This window comes from Pteropus alecto, unplaced genomic scaffold (genome assembly GCF_000325575.1).
Source record: "Pteropus alecto unplaced genomic scaffold, ASM32557v1 scaffold109, whole genome shotgun sequence".
Lineage (NCBI taxonomy): Eukaryota > Metazoa > Chordata > Mammalia > Chiroptera > Pteropodidae > Pteropus > Pteropus alecto.
Genome location: NW_006494608.1, coordinates 8,489,247 through 8,501,108, shown reverse-complemented (window position 1 = coordinate 8,501,108; position 11,862 = coordinate 8,489,247).

Below are 11,862 nucleotides of genomic sequence, written 5' to 3'. Positions count from 1 at the left end.
TTGAGCAGAAGCGACCCACCAGGAGCACCGTCGCTCCAGCCCTTGGCCTCCCCACCCTATCCCGCAGCGGGGGCCTCCGCCTCTGGCGCCCCAGCGGCTGGTCCAGGCCTCCCGCCTCTCCTGGGCACCCGGCCGGCGCGACCCTCCCTCCCCAGCTACAGCCTCACCCCTACACACCCCGGCCGGTGGTGCCACCCGCCTCTCCATGCGCCCTTCCTTGGCAGGCGCCTCTTCGGGTCTCACACCACCTCTCTTCGCGCGGCCTCTTCTCCCCCTTTGCTCCTCTACATCCTTGCATCCCCATGAGCGCCTCTTCCTTCCCTCTGGCGGGTGTGGAAAGGTCACAGGACCAAGAGCCGGGCAACCTGGGTCCTTAACTCGCTGTGTGACCTTGGAGAAGTCACCTTATCTCTCACCTTTACCTAACCCAGAGTTTAATGAAGGTAGAGTTACAAATAGCATGGAACGTAGGATGAAGCTTTTGCACATGAATTCAAGCCCAGCTCAATACATACCGTGTACAACGGTTTGACGCAACAATCCCACCAAGTAGTATCTTCTTCATCTTACAATGAGGAAACTGAGTCCTAAAAAGGTTCAACAGTTTACCCAGCAATCATCCAAATTTAGGCCTCGCTGATCCAAACTCTTTCCACGTATCATGCTTCCTAATAAAGATGTGGATCAAGTTGGTAGTGAAACAAAATAACTGCAATATTTGCTTGTTTGTTTAAATAATTAAAATATTTTTGAAAGATAACCTGATCGTTTACTCTCACTTTAGTTACACAACTGTATTCTTAACTCATCTTTATTCTAAAGATGCTAAACCCAAAGAACGGAAAGCACTGCTTGGACTGGAAGAGTTTTTTACTTTCTCCACTTTTCATTTTCAAAAATATCAAACCTATGGAAAAGTTACAAGGAAACTGTAATGAACACCCATATTAACCCCTATTCACCATTTTTTAACACTTCACCACATTTGCTTTCCCTGTGTGGAGATGTGTGGGGGTGGGGTTTAGTTCTGTTTTGCTTTTCCTGAATCATTTGAATTTTTTGCAGACATTGTTACCCTTTACTCTTAAATATTTCAGTAAGTTATCTCCTACATAATTAGAATCTCATATCATTCCAAAGAAATTTAATATTATTATCTGTAACACACTAAGACCATATTCAAATTTTCAAAATGTCTCTTTTTAGCAGACTTTTTTTTTCCAATCCAGGACACAAAGATCATGCATTGCATTTAGTTGTCAGCTATTTTTAAACATCTTTAGAATAATCCCTGGTTTTTGGGTTTTTTCCATTATAACATTGACTCTTTTGAAGGTTTTGCAGAATATTCCTCTTTTTGTCCTGTTAGATTCAAGTTAAATAATTGTATCAGGTATTCAACATAGATGATATTGTGTTCTTCTTAGTACATCAGGTCAATACCCATATCAAGTCAGTTTGTTCCATTATTAGTGATGTTGCATTTAATCATTTTTCCTTGGTGAAGGTACTTTATTCCTTTGTATTTGAAAAGTAGTCTGTGTAAAAAAAAATGGGCAAAAGACTCAAGAAACAGACATTTCTCCAAAGAAGATGTCAAATGCATGAAAATATGTTCAATGTCATTAGAGAAATACAAAGCACATGAAATACCACTTCACACCTACTAGAATGACTATAATTTTTTTAATGGAAAATAAATGTTTGCAAGAATGTAGAGACATTGGAATCCTCATGCATTTGTTGGTGGGAATGTAAAATGGTGCAGTCACTGTGGAAAATCACTGTGGAAACCAGTTCCACGGTTCCTCAAGAAACTAACCATAGAATTAGCAATTCCATTCTTAGATATATATCCAAAAGAACTGAAAACAGGTACTCAAACAAATCCTTGTACACAAATGTTCAGAGCAGCATGATTCACAGTAGTCAAAAGTTTAGAAACAACCCAAATATCCATCGGCGCATGAATGGATAAACAAATCATGGTAAGATGAAATATTTTCCAGCCATATAAAGGAATGAAGCTTTGGTACATGCTACAATGTGGATAAACCTCAAAAACCTTATGCCAAGTGAAGGAAGCCAGACACAAAAGGTCACAAACCGTACAATCCTATTTATATGAAATATCCAGAATAAACAGATCCACAGAAAGCAGATTGGTACTGGCCAATGACTGGAGAGAGGGGGAATAAGAGCAACTGCTTAATGGGTACAGGTTTTTATTTTGTAGTGAGGAAAATATTTTGGAGCTAGATAGAGACGGTGATAGTGACACTGTAAATGTACTAAATGCTGCTGAATTGTTCACTCTAAAATCATTTTTTTCTAAAATCATTAATTTCTAAAATGTGAATTTCACCTCAATTTTTTTAAAACAGTTATCTGTGGGGTAACTCTGAGACTGTGTGAGTATCCTTCCCCAAGAATCTTTCACGCTATGGGTTAGCATCCATTGATGATGCTTGCCTGACTCAATTGTTACTACAGTAGTTGTAGAATAATATTATAATCCTATCATTTCATCTATTTCATCTATGTTAATTAAGTGACATTTTTATGTGAGGAAAGCTTTCATTTCTCCTGCCACGCCTTTGTTTTCTGGTTGTTTTTGGCTTGTTTTTTGTTTTTGGTATCAATATTGACAGTCATTGCTATCACTTTAACTTTTGGTTCTTAAATTATCCCACTTTTGACCAGGGAAGACACTTTCCACTTGCAATGTCCTTTGGACATGTCCCAACCAGTTTTTGAGCATCTGTATTCTTTCTGGCACATGACGTTCCAGGAAACCTTGTGCTCTCCTTAACTGGGTTTCAGAACCAAGAATTTCTCCAGTGTTAGCAAGATGACCAGAAACTATGAAGCCAAAGAAATCTGAGTTTGAAATCAGTTTTTTTTTTATAGCTTTATTGAGATATAATTTACATACCATAAAATTAACCATTTAAAGTTCAAAATTCAATGGTTTTCAGTATAGTCATATGGTCTTGTGACCTCCACCACATTCTGATTTTAAAACATTTTTGTCACCCCTAAAATAAACTCTGTACCTATTAGCAGTCACCCTTAATTTGCCCCAACCTCCACCTGCCCAAGCCTAGGCAACCACTAATCTTCTTTCTTTCTCTGTAGACTTGTCTATTCTGGACAGATCATATAAACACAATCAAACAATATGTGTCTTTTTGTGACTGTCTTCTTTCACTTAGCTAAACATTCAAACTACTTCAAACATTCTGCTACTTAATTTCTGCACAACCGTGGGCATGTTACTTAATTACATCATCTGGAAAACAGTAATAATATTAATACCCACCCTCCTAGATAAAAAAAAAATCAATAAATCAGAATTATCATTTACACTGGCTGAGAAACACTACCCAACCCGTTTGTTAGATCTTTTGCATTCATTTGTTCAACAAATACATATCAAACAGTTATTATGTAGCAGGCATTATTCTAGGTATTGAGTTCACAGCAGTGAACGAAGCACATAAAAATCTCCCAGCCCTCATGGGGTTTAAATCCCACTGCCAGAGACAGTAAATAAACAAACTAAATATGTGAAATATATACTATGCTTCCTAGATGGCAATAACATCTATGAGAAAGAAAAAAGAAAACACAAAGCCAAACAGCAACCTCTTGGGAAGGTATTTAGGAACAGCCTCACTGAGCAGGTAACACTTAATTAAAGACCTTAAAGTGATCTTGGCAGTCCTTCCACTTCTATCTATGCATTAGGGCAGAACTATATTTGCCACCTAGAATATTTGTAAATTGCTTTGAATTTATTGAATTAAAATACACCAGCCTAATTATCAATAAACACCTTTACACATACTATGTTAGATGCTTAAAGAAAGAATAATAAATTATAGATCTAATCTCTGCCAATGTGGAAGTTAAAATTTTCTTTAAGATACATCATATTAGAATGACATTTTAAAGGAAGTACCAGAAAAAAAAAAAAGTAATACAGTATGAATTTAATTTTTTTATTCTACCATCATTTATCATTACTTAGATCAAATTAATTATGTGAATATTATAATTAAGGGGAAATATTAGAACTGGATATATTTTGGGCTCTGTAACAGTCTAAAAGAAGTAAAAAGGGCAATACATATTTTTTCTCCTAACCTAGCACAACAGAGTTCAAGACAAATGTATCATGTTTATTTTTACCAAATATAAAAGAAAATTAAAGAATGCTGTAAATTCAATTGCACTCTGATATTTCCAAGTGGAGCTACTAAATCATGTAGTATCTTAGAAGGTAATATTTAGTATGTTATAGAATTGGAAACAGACTTGAGAGGTCACATAACCCATCTTGGGACCCTTAGTGGATGAGAACCTAGCCTCTTATAAAGAGTCTCCAAGGCTTCTAAATTTTTATGAAAGTTTCTAATCTATACTTTCTATTATGAAGCTTAAGCCTGTCTCTTGCTATTTCATAACAGTGTGTTTCTCAGTGGCACTAACACCATTATAACAGCAGTGTGACACAGAAATTAGTGTACAGAGTAGTGGAGCCAGACAGCCAAGATTCAAACCTAGATCCACCATTAGCTAGCTGGGTAACCTTGGGCAAGTTAGCTTCTCTGAGCCTCAGTTTCCTGATCTGCAAAATGTACACAGTAATATTACCTACCTTATATGTTTGTTGTGAGGATTATATGAGTTATTTTTTCATGAAATACTTAAGGAAGGATCTAAGTGTTCAATAAGTGTTCAATAGCTATTATATATATATGCGCATTAATGCATGTATTATCTATTGCTGTATAACAAATTTCTCCCAAATATAGCAACTGAAAACAAGAAATATTTGTTATCTCACAATTTCTGTGGTCCAGGAATTTGGGAGCAGTTTAGCTGGAAAGCCAAAATGTCACTTGGGGCTGCAGTCATCTGAAGGCTGGAGTAAGGCTGAAAGATCTGTTACCAAGATCGCTCACTCACATGGCTGTTAGTAGGAGGCCTCAGGTCCTTGATGGCTGTTTCAAAGAGGCCTCGCTTCCTCCACCTGGATCTTTCCATAGGGCTGCTTGAGTGTCTGGCTTCCCCCAGAGTGGATGGTCCAAGAAAGAGCAAGGAAGAAACTACAAGGCCTTTTATGACCTACCCCCAGAAGTCACAATCCATCACTGCCACCACATTCTATTTATTAGAAACAAGTATAGCACATGCTCAAAGTAGGGGAATGAAACCACTTGAAGGCAGGATTATCAGAGAATGTGTGGAAATGTTTTTAAACCACCACAAGGGGACATTCCATCCTTCTTTTAGTGCCTCTGATTTGCAAGTGAGAATCCTTAGAGACTTCTCATTCAACTATTGCTAAACAGTAGATTTGAAAGGAAATTTTCATCTCAACATTCAGACTGAAGAAAAGGGAATGTAGACTAGATAGATTATCTAGAGAAAATCATCAATACTAATAAATTTGTTCTGAATAAAATATCTACTGTATATAAGACTCTTACATAAGCAATCTAAAAAATGATTCCTGAAGATGTGCTCAGGGCTATATTAAGATGGATTTAGAATATTGACTAATATGACAGCACATATCTAAATATATTAAATGGTCTGACCATAATAAGTGATGCTGAGTTTTCCCACCCTGGGCTCAGCTTTCTTTTATGCATTTAGACATGGATATAACCATGATAGAATGCTCATTTCCCAAGTACTTGAACTATTTGAGTATAAGAGTTTGCCTTTTTATTTTATTGTAACTGATTTCAGAATCCAATATTAAATCTAATATAAAAAATAAACTGAATACTATTTTGCTCACAGGTAAACTTGTACCCTGTTTTAACATAATTCATAATCGGTTCTTCAAAATGTATATTTGTAACTTGCAGGAAGGTATAGGCATTGTACGTGGAGAGAAAATATACTTTACCATTTATAAGCAGCTGGTGTTTAATTGTATTTATTTTTTAAACTCCTTTATCATTACATAATATACATATAGAAACGTATAAATCACAAAGGTAGAAAAAAATCACAAGAGTAGCATAAAGGGGAGACGCTTATGTTTAAAAATGTTGAATAATATCAGTGCCTCCAAAGACCCCCTCACCCATCCTTAGTCACTAACTCCCACCAAGTAACCTCTTCTAACTTTTAACATTGCTGATTAGTGCTTCCTGGTTTTTAGTTTTATGGAAATGGAATCAAACACTGGTAACTCTTTTGCACCTGGCTTCTTTTTCTCAACGTTAGTGAGACAGTAGGGTGCTGTGCATGGTAATATTTTCATTCGTTGTATAGTATTCCATTGTATGACTATACCTCTTTTATTTTAATCTACTGGTGCCACTTATTAAACTATTGTCTCTTAATCCCAAATTCACCCTTCTATTCTCAGCTTTCTTATGAGGAAGCTGTGTCTCAGATAACATTCCTCCTTTGTCGAAGAGCTTCCATTAGTCCTGCCAGTTGGGTACACTAGACAGAGCCTGGAAGGCTGGAGAAGTGAGGGGGGGCTTCCTGGGGCAGCACTGTCATTTCAGCACAGGCCCTTGATAGCAGCAGTTTGTTTCAGTCTCAAGTTTTATAGTGCTCCTCAAACCAGCCTCGTGTATTTCTTTAGAAAGACAATCAATGCCAGGCAGACCTCCTCCTCAGAAATCTGCTCCCAGCTCCCTTCTCTAAGCTTCTGAAGTCTCATAAACCCACGTCTACTTGGTTCTCCAGCCCTAGGGATGGATGTTGATTCCTGCGTGATTATTGTCACCTCAGTGTTCCTTTACCTTTTTTCAGTTCTCCAGTACCTGCTCAACCAAACAATGTCATATGTGTGCGTGTGTGTGTGTGTGTGTGTTGTTGTTGTAAAGTAACTGATCTAACAGCACTAAAAAAGTAAAAAAAATTTCTTTTCTCTCTAGGCCTTAATGGATGCATGATTCTACCAATAATGAGTGATTGGGTTGTCTCCAGTTTGGGTTGTTATGACTACTGCTGCTATGAGTGTTTTTGTGCATGTCTTTTGGTAAATATGATATACCTAGACATGGAATTGCTAAGTCAGAGGGTATGTATGTGCTCACTTTTAGCAGATAGTGCTCAAAAGTTTCCCAGAGTCGTGGTACCAATAATTGCATTGATTTTAAGGCATTCCCAGGATCTCATACCTGATTCTCAAAACTTTTAAAATTTAGGAGAAAAGTCAATAAACTCCACACTATTGTAATCTAATCTTTACTTCAGAATTCGTATATCACAATGCTAAGGAAAACTAGACTCTGTTGCTTGAGGACAGACTTTGTGTCCCTAATTCCTCTATCAATGCTTGGCACATAATAAGTGATGTTGAATAACTAAGAATTTTAAACAGTTTAAATCTGTTCTTTTGTACTTTTGAACTAATGTGAATTAGTAATGTAAACTGAAGTCAGTCCTATCTAGGAGATACTCAGTAACTCCAGCATCCATTCCACTGGGCAACTGTAGATGAACTGGTCTCAGTTTCCATAGGTTGCTTCTATTGCCATACAAGACTAATTTCTCTACTAAATTTCACTTAAATGGATTGATGCAGGAGCAGACTCAACACAACACAACAGTGGCAGGGGGTCTGCTTATGGACTGGGGCAGTCTTGTGCTTAGTATATGAACTTTATTATTCAAACCCCTCTAAGAACCTTTAGTGAAGAGTTCAGGTCAAGATGGTGGAGTAGGACCTAAGATATGACCAGCATCCTAGATGAAAGGTGACTGAGAAAGTAAGTTTTCTATTTCCCATTTTGAGACAAGTCAAAACTCATAATGTAGAAATTTATTAATATTCAATGTGGGGGGGTTGGGAAGATGGGTGTAAGAGGGGAAGGGATTAAGATGTGGAAATTGCCAGTTATAAAAATAGTCATGGGGGAAAATGCAAATCAAAACCACAATGAGATCCCACCTCATACCTGTTAGAATGGCTATCATGAACAAGATAAGTGTTGGAGAGACTGTGGGAAAAAAGAAACTCTCATACACTGCTGGTGGGAATATAAATTGGTACAACCACTATGGAAAACGGTATGAAGGTTTCTCAAAAAACTAAGAATAGAATTACCATATGACCCAGCAATTCTTCTTCTGGGTATTTACCCAAAAAACTAAAAACATTTATACGCAAATGTTCATAGCAGCATTATTCATGGCGGCCAGGGCATGGAAGCAACCGAAGTGTCTTATGATAGATTGGTTAAAGAAGATATGGTACATATATACAATGGAATATTATTCAGCCATGAGAAAAGATGAAATATTGCCATCTGCAACGATGTGCATGGACCTTGAGATAATCCTGCTAAGTGAAATAAGTCAAACAGAAAAAGTTGAAAACCATATGATTTCACTCATATGTGAGATATAAAACTCAAAGCAACAAACAAACAAGACAAACAGAGACTCATGGACACAGATAGTGGATTAGTGGTTACCAGAGGGAAAGGGGAGGGGGGAGGTAGATAGGGGTAAAAGGAGTCAAATATTTGATGGCAAAAGGAAATTTAACTTTGGGTGGTGAACACGCAATGCAACATATATATGACATATTGTTGAATTGTACACTTGAAACTTATTTGATTTTATTAACCAATGTTACTACAAAATTTTAATTTTAAAAAGTCACAAGTATGTAAAGTATAGCACAGAAAATGTAGTCAATAATATTGTGATAGTTATGTATGGTGTCAGATGGGTACTAGATTTATTGGAGTGATCACTTTGTAAGGAATATAAATGTCTAATCACTATGTTGTACTTGAAACTAATATAATATTGTATGTCAATTGTAATTGAAAAAATTTAAAAATATTTAAAAATTAAAAAAAAAACAAAAGAAAAAAGAACCTTTAATGGAGATCCCAAACAGAATTGAATCCCCTTGAGATTTATGCTTAGAGTAACTCAGACTTCAGAGTGCTTCCTCAAATCTCTGTGATGTCTTAAGAATCACCTATACAAACTCCAAGGCAAACAATCCACATCTGCTGAACACTCAAAAACCAATGAGTTTCGAGCACCTGCTGGGAACTCAGTGCTCCTGACTTAAGCTAACCATGAAAAAAATGTAGCAGCTTGCTAGAAGATGCTAATATAGGAGGCTGGCAACCATCTAGCACTCTTAAATTCACTCAACAAAAATTTGGATGGGGGAAGGCAGAGGAAAGTAAAGGCAAAAGATACATTTGTTTATCAAATAATTTTTATGGATTTAGAACAACACAGTTTCCAACTGCATAAATCTACTTTTATAAAATATAGGATTGTTAGGGTGATGTCCTGATTTTACAGTATAACCATTAACAGAGTAGTCAAAACAATTCATAAAGTGGGAATTTAATCTCTGGGTATGTAAGGTAGGTTTTTGTGACTCATCACAGGCAGTGACTTATAGTAAATGGGCTACTTGTCATCAGAGAGGAAGCCAACATGTTCTCATGCCATCATGCAAGGTGATAAAAGAACCTCCTATTTCTGACTCTTTAAACATTCCTTCAGTTCTCATTCTTTCTCTCTTCTTTCCCTTTCTTGTCTAATGCTAGATGCAATCACCTAACACCTAAAGAATCTGGCCATCACAAGTTGAGTATTGCCTCAGTTGTCTATTATTGTATAACAAAGCAACTCAAAATTAGTAGCTTAAAACAACAATGATTTGTTATTTCGCACAATTAATTGGAGTCACTGGGCAGTTTTTCTTCTGGGCTCATCTGAGTTCACTCATGCTGCTGCATCCATCTAGTGGGCCAGCTAGAGCTGGAGGGCCCAAGATGACACCATTCATATATCCAGGGCCTTGAAAGGAGTGGAAGTCTGGGACCTCTCTCTCCATATAGTCTTTCAACATTAGTCTATCTGAGCTTCTTTACGTGACACATCCCAAGAGAGTGAAGGCCCAAGCTGCATAGGCTCCATGGGTCACACTATTGTGACTGGGTTAAGCAAATCCTAAGGTCAGATTCATCGTGAGAGGCAACCACACAAGGGCATGAATTCAGGGAGTTGTGATTCATCTGGGTCATTGTATAACAATCTGTCATAGAGGTGTGTGTGTGTGTAAAATCCTGTTGGACTTCATTTGAGGCATGCTTGCCAATGCACCTAACAATACAAGGTCAGTCAGTGAACAATTTATTTTGAGCAACTGTAAGGAACAAAGCAACAGGCGAGAAACATACATTACATTTATCTTGCAATTTCTGGATAAAAGAATCCTTTCAAATCCATAAAAAAAAATTTTTCAAAACCACCTTATGAAATAAATATAACAATAAATATATTTGGTCTTTGATCCAGGTTCTTGCCACAGAGCTTCTAAACCTTTGGAATTACCTGAGTAATAGGAGTGTCGTTTGTTATTCATAATAAGCCCCTTAAGATCACACTTGGCCAATTTAGGGTAGGGCCCCTGGGTAGCCTCGAGATCAGACTGGTCACCAGAAGGACCAAGTGATGAGAAAGTTGGAACTTTCAGCCCTAGCCTTGAACTTCTGGCAGGAGAGAAGAGCTGGAGATTGAGCTCTATAAAAACTCTTGAATGAGATTCAAACTTCCAGGCTGGTGAAGCACTAAGGTGCTGGGTGGGGGTATGCCCAGAGAGGGCATAGAAGCTCTGTGCACCTCACCATCCAATACCTCACCCTATGTGTCTCTTCTATTTGGCTGTTTCTGACTTATATCCTTTATGATAAAACAATAAAATGCCTTCCTAAGCTCTGTGAGCTGTTCTAGCAAACTTTTGAACCTGAGGATGGGTTTGTGGGAAGCCCTGACTTATAGGCAGTCAGTCAGAAGCATGCATGGTCTCTCCAGGACTTGTAACGGTGTTTAAGCTAGGACATGGTGGACAGGGAGAGCCATAGGCTTGTGGTACTGAGCCCTTATGCTGTAGGGTCTGCATTAACTCTGGGTAGTCTCAGAATTTAACTGAATTGTTGAACACCAAATCCAAAACAACTCCCTCCAGTAGCAGACATCATTGGACACTTATCCAGAAATCATTTTCCTTTTCCTCCTCGCTGGCAGAGCTCTATTTTTTGTTTCCGTGTCAACTATCCCTCTATGATTTGAGTACATTTTGATTAATCTAAGCCAGTGGTTCTCGAACTTTTTAGTTTCAGGATCTCTTGACACTCTTAACAGTTGAGAACTTCAAAGAACTTTTGTGTTATGTATCGTTACTCATATTAGAAATGAAAACCAGAAAATATTTATGTATTGATTTATTTTAAAATAATAATAATATCCCCACTATATGTTAATTTAAATAATATTTTAATGGGAAAAAAAACCCACTATATTTTCCAAAATAAAATGTGTAGTTAGAAGAGTGGCACTGTTTTACATTTTTGCAAATCTCTCTTGATGTCTGACTTAATAGAAGACAGACTCTCATATCTGCATCTGCATTCAATCCATTGCCATCCATATCACATAGTCTCGGGAAGACTCCACTGTTCATTCCCAAGAGAAGGAGAATGAAAAGTAAAATATGAAAAATAGACTATCTAAAAGGATCTCTGGGACTTCCCAGACCACATTTTAGGAGCCAATCATTGTGATCCCTTAGAGGCGAGCATGGAACCTAATTCTCAAAGAAACATGAAGGGACATCTTCTAGAGGGCTTTTGGAAAAGGTTTCTTTGCCCTTAAAAGAAAAAAAAAAGAGAAATGTTTATCAGCCAGCAATTGTTTTAAGAATAGAAATCTCTCTAAATATATCAAACATTTAATACAGATTTAATACGGAAAATAAGGTCCGTGGAAAGCAATGGAAGGTCTGGGAGGGCAGATGTCAGAGGCTGACACTGAACTTTAGTTCAACATCACATCGCTGCA